The sequence below is a fragment of the Conger conger genome, chromosome 2 (assembly GCF_963514075.1).
Source record: "Conger conger chromosome 2, fConCon1.1, whole genome shotgun sequence".
NCBI lineage: Eukaryota > Metazoa > Chordata > Actinopteri > Anguilliformes > Congridae > Conger > Conger conger.
In genome coordinates, this window is record NC_083761.1 from 10,696,331 (window position 1) to 10,707,733 (window position 11,403).

Consider the following 11,403-nt stretch of genomic DNA (forward strand, 5'->3'; position numbering starts at 1 on the left):
ATACTGGCAATAATTTATTGTTAGCCAGTTTCCAGTTCCACTGTGATTGTGCATTAACAAGCTAGCTGGCTAGGCTAGCTCAATTGTGTATCTTATTACTGGGTCTACGTGAGCCACGTTAGCTAAAGCAGCAAATATATGGAGGTACATCCCGGTGAAGAAGATTCTGCACATCGCACAGACATCCCTGGCAGTGGTTTGAGCTACCGGTAATGCTGAAACTTTCTCTGGGCACGCTGGATTCTCCTGTTGAAACAGGCCGCAAGGAACAGATCGTCTCATCCCGTCTCGTATCCTTTCGTGCACGGAAGGACTAACGCACACCACCATTTTCCTCAACGGTGCAAGTCAGTATTCGCATACGCGAGTATTTATTTTTTCCATTGGCTAAGAAGTGCAAAGTGGACATTTTACAATCAGGCCTGTAACGTAGGGTTTTGTGTATTCTTTTATTCTTCCGTTTTAAATGTGCCGGCTTTAGGTAAATGGTAATGTTGAGCTCCTATACATGTGAATGAACACAATGGTAATTGGATTTGGTATTGTACTGAAAGTGTATCTTATTTGAAGGTGAGTCGATCTTGTATTGCGCTACAACATTGAAGTGTACTAATTACTAATAAGTGAGTTGTGATACCTAATAATTTCCTTTTCTCCTGGTTTTTGTCTAATTACAAGCTTTCATATGGTAAATGAGTAATAAGGCTTAGCAGTTGATCAGTTCTTTGAAATAAGTCCATTTGGGAAACTGAAGTTGTAAGGTATATTTAAGTTGTAAAGTAGCCCCTTTAAATGTGAAGTACATTATAGTTAAACTAAACCTAGGGCCCTGCCCTCGACCACAATGGTGGTTAAAGGGGCTACAATTGTACACACATTGTATGCTGACATATGACTGGAGGAACTGAAAACCAAGCCCATTTCAAATCCAAATACTCTGCAAAAATAATGACTGTATATGCTATTTTGCATAATTCAGGCATTAAATAGTTACCAAATGTCTTGCATTGCGATTAGCGGAAGTTAAGCAGTTTTAAAGCACTTGGGAGATATAATTGTTTAATGCTCCATGTGCACTGGGGTAATCAAGAATCTAATTAAACAGAATATTGGAATAATTGCAATAAATGCTGCACCTTCACATTCATCACAGTAAGGACTGTTGTGTTGACAAAACAAGACCTGAAAATAAGATAATAGACGTCTGTATACCAGGGATCTGTATCACAAAGCAGGACTGCTGAATAAGCCGGTAGCCATACCATCTTGCACCCTGCTCCTGCCACATGGCTGAAGCTAAGCAGGTGTGAGCTTGGTTAGTACTTGGATGGGAGACCTGCTGGAAGTGATGTTGGTGATCCAGTATGTAGTCTTCCCTCTGGTCAAATTATCCCACATGCCCCTGTGCAGTGATGGGGACACTGTGCTGTAGGAGACACTGTCTTTCGGATGAGGCGTTAAAACCGAGGTCCTGACTCACTGTGGTCATTAATGATCCCATGACACTCTTCACAAAGAGTAGGGGGCTCCCCATTGTCCTGGCTTAATTCCCAACCCTGCCTCTTTTGACCTACCCCCTAATCATCCCGTGAGTCAATTAGCAAAAAAATAGTTCTCTCCCTCTCCACCTCAGCTGCTGTGTGCTGAGTGTTCTGGTACATAATGGCAACTGTGCATCACCCAGGTGGGTGCTACACTGTAAGCACTTTGAGAAATATAAATGAAATTATCTATCTATCTCTCTTACCTTGAAAACCGCATTGAGTAAAATGGTTTTCCAGGGAGGATTCTAGGGTTTACTCAGTTATGCAGAGTTACACAGTTATCCAGCTAACTCAATAATCTTGCTTTGTGATACAGGCCCCGGGCGTGTTTAAGTTAATGTGACTTAGAACAACACTAGTCGTCATTTATTCTGGAAGGTAACCAAACTGTTGCATTGCTTCATTCTTTAAGATTGAATCTTGAGTGACACAAATTAATTATGCAAATTATCAAACAGTATATGATTACTTCTATGTTTTTTTAAAATCTATCTAAATCAATTCATCATGTTATTCCCATTGATTTGAGATTATTTGGGGTGACTGCTGGAGACACAAGTACTCAGTAGATTATTATATGGATGTATTAAAATGCTGATTTTCATTGTGTATTGCCATTATCTAGCATAATATCCTATTTTGTCCCTCCAGTAAGAGGTGGTGCGGTGCTTTTTGGCAATATGCACACTGACACATGAAACCGCTACTAATCATTAGAAAGGTCAATACACAATTAAGTCAGACTTTGCATATTGCCATTTCCCAAGTACTTATCTACTTGTAGTCTGAAAAGCAACTCTTTCTGGTACTAATGGCTTTCCAATGTGGTAAGTCTCGGTAGAATCATCAACTTCCAGGATGATGGAGTAGTGGAAACAAACAACAAAAGCAAGCAAGCCAACCAGTGCCGTGAGCATATTATCTAGTTTATTTACTTGTTTTGTAGCTGTTGCTGTTGTTCTTGTGCCTGTTGTTTGGTCAGTTCATACATATACATATGTATATGTAGTGGGATAAGGAATTTGGTTCCTGATACTGAGTTTACATAACACCCTTCTCGTGGGTGTAATTGAAGTTGGGGGAGGAGAGGGGGGCGGCCATTTTGGCTCTGCTCTGATGTTCACTGAGAACTGTGTTCTCCTCCCGAGGGAGGTTGACGGGGTGGGAGATCAGGAATCCCACATCCTCTAAAAACACTAATAAAGCAGACTTTTCCCTCTTAACATCTGCACTTTAGAGTAATTATGATAAGCTGACATTAATAACACAGCAGGGTATTTGCTGCAATTAAAATAGTTGGTTATAGCTTTAATTGCAGTCATTAACATGTTAGGGAGTTAACCGACTAATGGCTATGGGTCCTAAATCTGTATGAAAAAATAGATAAAAGGAAACAATAGCTCCCACCATTCTTTTAAATGTATCCCTTGTTACTTTATATGCCCGATATATTTGCTGCTTGGACAAACTGCACTGTATGAGCTTGGTTTTTTGTATGTACAGTATATAACGCAAAGTCTTTAATCAATAACTGTCCAATGGAACTAATTTCTAGCCTGTATGCTTTTTCATAAGGAGGTATGATTTACTCCCTATGAAGTAGGGAGTAATCATTTTCTGTAACTGTAATTCATGAGCATTAATCCATATGTACTTGTGGAATAAAATGACCTGGACACACAAACAGGGTTCATATTAGAATTATATTTGGGGTAAAATGATGTCTGCCATCAACATAATAAGGTTCAGCATAAGACAAGTTTTATACTGCGTAGAACTGTGGTCTGTCAAAGAACAGCTCATCTCCACTGCTGTAATTAACTAGGCAGAAAGATTACACCCTCAGAGTGGTGTGACAACTCGTGTCAGGAGTTTTTCTAACAGGCTGAAATACAAAGTGAAGCAACTCTTCAGGTCTTCATTACATCATATAATACAGTAACTGCAATCTTTTATATGCATCATGTTAATACAGGCCTAATTAAAACGTTTCATTAAAAATGAATTTCTGAAGGACAATTTCATTCCCTTAAATTTTAGCATTTTCATAAAATTAAATAATGTAAATTCCATGAAAACTAATTGTCTTGAATATTCAGAGTAATACAACACAATTCCATGATTTAAAATAAATAAACCTAGATCACAGAGGGCAGCACGGATGGTGCAGTGGGTAGCACTGCCGCCTCACAGCAAGGAAGTCCTGGGTTCGAATCCCCGTCTGTGTGGGTTTCCTCCGGGTACTCCGGTTTCCTCCCACAGTCCAAAGACATGCATGTTAGGCTGATTGGAGAGTCTAAATTGCCCGTAGGTATGAGTGTGTGAGTAAATGGTGTGTGTGCCCTGCGATGGACTGGCGACCTGTCCAGGGTGTATTCCTGCCTTTCGCCCAATGTATGCTGGCCTGCGACCCTGTTCAGGATAAGCGGGTTCAGATAATGGATGGATGGATGGATTTATCACAGAGTTAGCTGGATAACTGTACGGAGTAAAACCTGCAATTGTGAACCTGTAGAAGGAGGAAATGGCAATTAACATTATATTTGCAAAATACACCTCTCCCTCCGCATCGTGGACAGTGCCCACGTGGAGACCTTAGTTCATTTAAAATGATAGATCATTCCATTTAAATTAAATTAAGAATGTGTAAGCCCTTGTCTTGTATGCTCATAAGACTATACCACAGCCATCCCTGCCCTTACGTAATGGTACAAGGTCTTAAAGTACGTTTGAATGATATCAAGTGAACTGGTAAATTAAACTATGATTTTGATTGGACATCATGTTGACATTTGTTATTTAGAGGATCTTAGAAAATAATAAATGGTCAATAAAAAAAATGTAAGGTAAAACGATACAACCGAAGGTAACTTAATGAACGTACAATCATTTACTTAGCACAGCACTCAATATGGATTTCAGATCAAAATCTGTAACTGATTCATCATTTCATCAAACTAACTGATCAACAGTGGTTGGTATACATGCAAAAAGCTAAATAAAAATGCTGAGGTTGAGCAGAGTCTGAATATACTTAGCCATAAATACATACTAGAAGGTCTTTCCATAGCAATTCACTCCCTTCAGTGTATGAATATGGGGCAGCCTCGGGATAAATGGGCCATTTAGTTACATTACAGGCCTGCTGCATTTCAGTGGGTGAACTGCCTTACTTATCACCATCAATCAAGTGTAAACTATGAAAAATACAAAAAATGCACTCTTCCTTTAAATACTCTCTTCCCTTAAATACACTCTTTATGTTTGGGATGGCTGTGAAAGGAAGATTGCTGAGGTAATGCGTGAAAAGTTTTGAAATAGAAAAAGTTTGGCTACAATACAAAGCCCCAGCAATCATTGCATGGTCAAAGACATTTGGATCACATTTTTCCCCCTTCTGATGGTTGAAATGAACATTAACAGAAGCTCCTGACCCATATCTACATGATTTTGTGCATTGCATTGCTGCCACATGATTGGATGATTAGATAATCACATGAATAAGTAGGTGTATAGGTGTTCCTAATGAAAGTGAGTGTATTTAGGGATACTAATTTTGACTTAATCTTTCACTTTCAGATATTGCACCTCATATACAGTATTTTAGGCCTGGCAATTAGCCCTTTTCTGATTTAAAAGGGTTTTATGACAATTTTTATTGCTAAATACTTTCATTTCGCCATAAAATTAATCAGGCAGGCATTAAGACATACAATGTAGAAATGCTGTTTCTGCTGTGTGAATCCTGCACATATTATAGTGTGCCTTTGACACTCGGAGTGATTAGGCCATTTCTCATGTTCCAGAACAACTGTTTGTCCGATTTCATTTTCCAAGTGAATGCATCAGGCCTCAGTCGGGAATCAATTTTCCCAATAACGCTCCTGGTCTTGATAAGCCACAAAATAAGCTCCTCCAGGCAATGGCAATGATTTCAGGATGAGTTAGTCAAGTGCTATAGGTGCGGTCTCAGGAGGGCACTTCTTCAGAGGCAAAGCGTCATATAGTCACCCTGTACCCTTGGATGCGTTTCAATCCACAGCAAAGATGCTCCGTTATCATGGTAATACGATTTCACTCCAAAGTGGTAAAATCTCCATGCAGACAAACTAAATTAGGCCATTTTCCAACCCTACCAAGCTACCAAGAGGAAGTGTGGATTATTTCCGTCCTGTAAATATGTTAACTTTAAGGTAAACATACATTGGAACTGACATGGTTTCAGCCTTGTTAACTTTTTACAGTCAATTTCTGTTTAAAATTGAAACCATTGCCTTTATTTTATTATATGTGATAAAAACCCCACCAAAACAGTGTTGTTGGCCTACATTGTCGTGTTTGTGCACAAGATGACTTACTCCCCTGTTCTGTGAAAGTAGAGCATCTTGTGTTTTCAAATATTAAAGCAAATAAATATTGAAAAATGGTCACAATTCACACTGGACTGTTGGCCCAAATACTTGTTCCACTATGTGACTGAGTATCAAGTAGCACTATGACGTCTTTAGTCTACTGTTGATTTCAGCCCACTACCCACACATTAGTTTTGTCACCCCAGTTGTTTACCAACAGCTCCTGTCCATTAAAGATGATTATTCTGTTTATGGCACTTCTGACAAAAAACTTGGAGCAAGCCTATGAAAATGGTTAATTTCCCATTATCAACTCCAGGGCATTATCAATCCAGCCTGGCAACGCTCCTGAACCTATAAAACATCTGCAGGAGAAACAACGCAATTATGAAAGCCATCTGGAACAATAACAGAGGAGAATGGATATGATTAACACTAACGTAAACAGATGGCAAAGTGTTAGATTGGTGTTCGACAAGCACATAATAGAAGCAACCTTAACTCCAATTATAGAGTCACAGCTATCACGTTGTGAAGGCTGTGCCTAGTAGTGAGGCAAAGGCTGCTAATTGTGAAGCCATCCTAGAAGGGTGGAATCGGCGACAGTTCAAAAATAACTGTGACGGTGGGAACGGCATAAGAGACAAGACGTTAGTCAGTTAATCCGTCTTGAAAAGATCCTTGTATATGAGTCTCTCTCCCTATAATTGGGATCCCAAGAGTCAGGCTGTGTAGCAGTGATGAAGACAATATTCAAATGTTGTGAGTGACACATGATCCCCAAATTATTTGCCATTTTGTCACACAAAACTACATACAGTATGGCCTTTGGGCATTAAAGAAAATGCAGTATCATCAGGTTCCTCACTGCAATTTCACTGATCGCTATTGAGTTCTGCCCCTTTTTGAAGAAGCTCGATAGATCAATTTAAGCCACTGAAGGATGGGTGGTTTTTCATTCCTTTCTTGACTTTTATTCTTTGATCTTCCTGCTGGCGAGCATGGTTTTTTTCCCCTCTTTTTGGGGAATCGGTATCAACTCCCTGCTGTAATCGAGCGGCGAGCGAAGGCTTGTTGGATGGATGAGGCTCCTTCGAGCTCAATGCCTTAGCAGCTTGTCTTTCCTCCTTGAGCACATAATCAGAGAATGTTGACAAGTAATTGCATCCAGCAGAACCAGCTTCATCCCTGATTTCAGCCAGGCATCTGTTCAGTAAGAGCCGATGTTGTGAAATGATGAAAATCAACCCCAAATTAGTTTCCCTTGCCTGTGGTGCACTGGGACCATGCTTGCCAATAGTAAGTGTCATGTACAAGACATGGCGGAGAATGCACTCCCAAAAGCAATATCTCAGACTACATGGCACGTACATAATTCGCAATTTTCAAGGGGAAGAGGTGCGTTTACACTCACAGAAAAATGTATTGGAGCTTAATTATCTTTTGCGCTCATGCTTTTTGAAGTAATATTCTCACCTTGTAAAATTCGGCACACATTCATTGCAACTTTCACTTGAAAGATGTTATTGCATTCATGCATTTATTTACATTGCCTGTGAAATATAATTACATTTCAACAATGTTTTGACATGTAGCGAAGTCGATGAGACACATTCCTTCTGTATAGCATATACGCAAGTACATGAAACATTTTCTCTCTAAGCAGGGTGGCCAATATACTGATGCATAACAAATGCTGGTTTGAAACTGTGATCCCATGAGGTTCTACACGGTCCTTTGCAAGGTTCTCAAAAGGAACTAACATAGTGGGGCGAAATTAGCTAATGCAGTTTGGGTTGGGTGTGTCGAAGTGTCCCTGAGCAAGACATGTAACCCCCAAAATGCTCCTGACGAGCTCGTTGGTGCCTTGCATGGCAGCCAATCGCCGTTGGTGTGTGAGTGTGTATGAATGAATGGGTGAATGAGAGGCGTCAATTGTACAGCGCTTTCGATAAAGGTGCTGCATTAATTCCAACCATTTACCATTTACATAGGACCCTGTAATCAGCGTGCTTCCAGGTCACGCAGCCTGGGATTAGTGAACAGGAAGTTGCTATAGCAGCAGCTTAGCGATTGTCATTTCATGAGACAGTCCCAAACTGGGTGCACGAGGGCCCTCCACACCGTGCATTGTTGACGAGTCTAAAAACAGAAACCGGCCCTTCCGCCAACGTTTCGTCTGGGACTTTTCAAGCTGTTGTTATTGAGATTACATCAGGCCAGGGAGAAATAAGCAAAGAATGCCAAGAAATGAGGGGCTTAGCCTCTGTGCATCTCTGTCCTTTCACCAGGAAAGCACCACAGTGTCGGCAATTATGAGGCGGGGGGGTGGGGAGGGGTAGGGGAGTGGATTTGGTGGTCTCAGCCTCCCGTCGGATGAAGTCGACGTGGCATTTAAATCTAGTGCGTATTTCATCACAGCTGCCAGTTTTTCTTCATTAGAGCACCAGGAATAATTAAACAAGAAAACTAATTGAATTTATCATTTATTTCCCGAGATGAATAGCTCCACACTGCCAGGGTTGATGCACTTCCACGGTTTATTTATGTGACAGAATCATCTGAAGTACTTTGCTGGCCCTTGAGTGAGCTTAAAAAAATTGAGGAGAATAACCTCTCTTCAAACTGTCACTGTCAATTCATCAACATTAGCATGCAATTAAAGTGTCTTTTTCAAGAAGGATTCAGCCATACCTTTTCCATAAAGCTACAGTATATGAAAATACAATCCAAAAGTACGGGAACTAGCTTGTTACAGCGCAAGCTTTTTTTTCCGAATAGAAATGTTAATTTGCTAATGATATTTTAATTTACTAATTGACTTTAAAATCATACTGCCATGTGAGGTTATTCATCATTTATGAGCTATATCCTCCAGATGTGGGTTTGCCTCTAAATTGCGTCAATGAAAGAACATTGACTGAAATTGCGATCAATTATTAATTATGCAGGGAAGACTGCCAGAGTGAAAGTCCATTTCCATCTATGCACAATGGGAAACAGAACTCCTATATTATTCATTCACAAATAAGATATGTCACCAGGAGGGAATTCTTCTCATTTTCAGGAATGTCCTGGGAGAATGAAAGCAGAAACATTAGGGGGGAAATCAAAGTGTTCTGTTACATCCTTGCCAGCATCAATTATTAACTGAAGTGTATGCTGCACTGGCTTAGATCAAAAACAACAGCATGTTTGTAAAGATCTGGAGCAACATGTAGGTCTGTGGAAAATAGATGCAACAGGAATCCATGAACACAATAACAGCCTGTATGGATACATAGGTACAGAACCTGTTTATATATTATTATTTGGTTGAATTAAAAATATATTTTCACCTGAATGCAGGAGGGACTACAAAAATGAATTATTAAAGTTTATGCTAAAATATGCATAGTGTTATGTACGGCTCTGAGAACCCAAACGCAGACCACAGGATAATCCAAAATCGTTGTTTAATAGTCCGAAATCGAAGCCAGGACATCCAATACAATGACAAAAACGAAAGGCAAAAGAATAGTCGAAAAACAGGCGAGGGGGTCAAAAATCCAGAAAATCAAAAGGCTAAAGTACAGAAGGACGAAGGCAAAAATCAAAACCAGAAAACAAAGCAGAATGTCGAAAAGCAGAAAAGCAGAAAGGCAAACAAAACAAAAGGGCAAGGCAGTCTCGGAAATCAAAAGGCAAAGGGGTGTCTATCAAGAATCTCAAGAGTTGGGCTTACGAAGTATTCGGCACTAAGACTGATCAACGTTCTGACAAAGAACAATGCAGAGGTTTAAATACATGAGGGAAGCTGACAATCTAGGCGGGGCTGGGAAAAAGGTGGGCTAAACAAATAGACAACAGGTTGGGAAACATAATAGGGTAATAACATAATAACGGGAGGGAGACGAAAACGCGGACTGGATGCGCGTAACAAAACATGTAAAACATACGGCTCCGGATTAGGGAGTAGTCATTTGCATAGATTGAAGACGTAGTGATAGTCAGAGACAGGTGCGACAACACTTTGCTGAAACTAAGTGAGTAATCAGGGAGAGCATAGGGAGGCGGAGTTACAGAACAGTGCAGAAATACTAAGAGATTGCGTTAGTGAGTTAGTTACATGAATATTTCTTTTTTAAAGATATTTTTTAGGCCTTTTTCAGCTTTATTGGACAGTATATAGTATAGAGAGACAGGAAGAATGGGAGCGAGAGAGAGGGGAAGACATGCGACAAATGTCGGACGGTCAGATTCGAACCGCCGACGTCGCGGCTCGCAATGAGCATGCGGTCAGTGCTCTACAGGCTGCGCCACCGAGACACCCAATACATGAATATTTCTAAACTACCCAATAAAAGTGATTGTTAGTTAGTTAGACAGACAGTAAGTGTATTAATCGGATTAGTACTGTACAATACCTAGATTAGTAGTAGTTAGTAAGAATAGTGCTTTACAACATTTTAACTACCAAGAAAAAGCAGGAAGTAAGAATTGCAAGTTTTTAGAAGGAATGTTGAAAACCCGAAAACTACCGTAAACCCCCGAATAGTGGGACACGCAGACAGGGGAGTGACTAGACTGGTAACATTCAGACGCAGACATAACAGGGGATGACAAATGAGAACTGTAATGGAAAACACTAACCAATGATCTATGAAAAATGAATAAATAACAAGAATAAACATAAATACACACAGGACAAATACAGGAACATTACACACAGTATAATTATGAGTATAGATTTTGTAAATTCCCTATAGTCTTACTTTTAGTTATTGTTACTTTGTAATTGACACATACATGTAAAGTTTGAATTGATGCTACCTGAGGTAAAATGTGAAAATAGCATCTTCACATCAAGATGGAAATGAGAGCATTGGGAAAATGAAAGCCGCTCTTGCAGGCGAGGCATGGTTAGGAATACATAGGAGCAGGTATTGCACAAGGAAGCCAAAGAAAGAGAGTGGCCATACATGCAAACAAGTTCATTGGGGTAATTTTTCGCTTACACCCTCGGGTACCAGTATTTGGATTTGGACCAAAAATGCTCAAAAGACCAGAAGTGCTCAAAAGAACTGTGGGGCATTAAGAAGGAGCTACATTTCTATCACTACATCTGCATAAGTGGATGTGTTTCTGGCACGCGATGAAACAGGTAATGAATGCAGTGCATTTCCTCATAACTGCTCTAAGTATTTTGCTATTTATGGATTTGAGGGTTTTAACTTGTTGAGGAACTTGTAAGTCGCTTTGGATTGAAAGCGTCTGCCAAATGACTAAAATGTAAATGTAAATGCATTTAATCTTTTTCAGGCACTGCAGAATTACAATGGGTATGTCCCTTATCGCCAAGCAAGCAAGCTATCTCGGTCAGATAGCATTGAAAATGAGTTGATTAGCCCAAATCAAAGAAAAGACTGACAGTTTGGCGGTCAATGCTAACCACAATGAACAAAAATGACACGACTACTTACTGCACCCAAAAGGCAGGGGTGGTGGAGTCCGAGAGCCCTGACTCA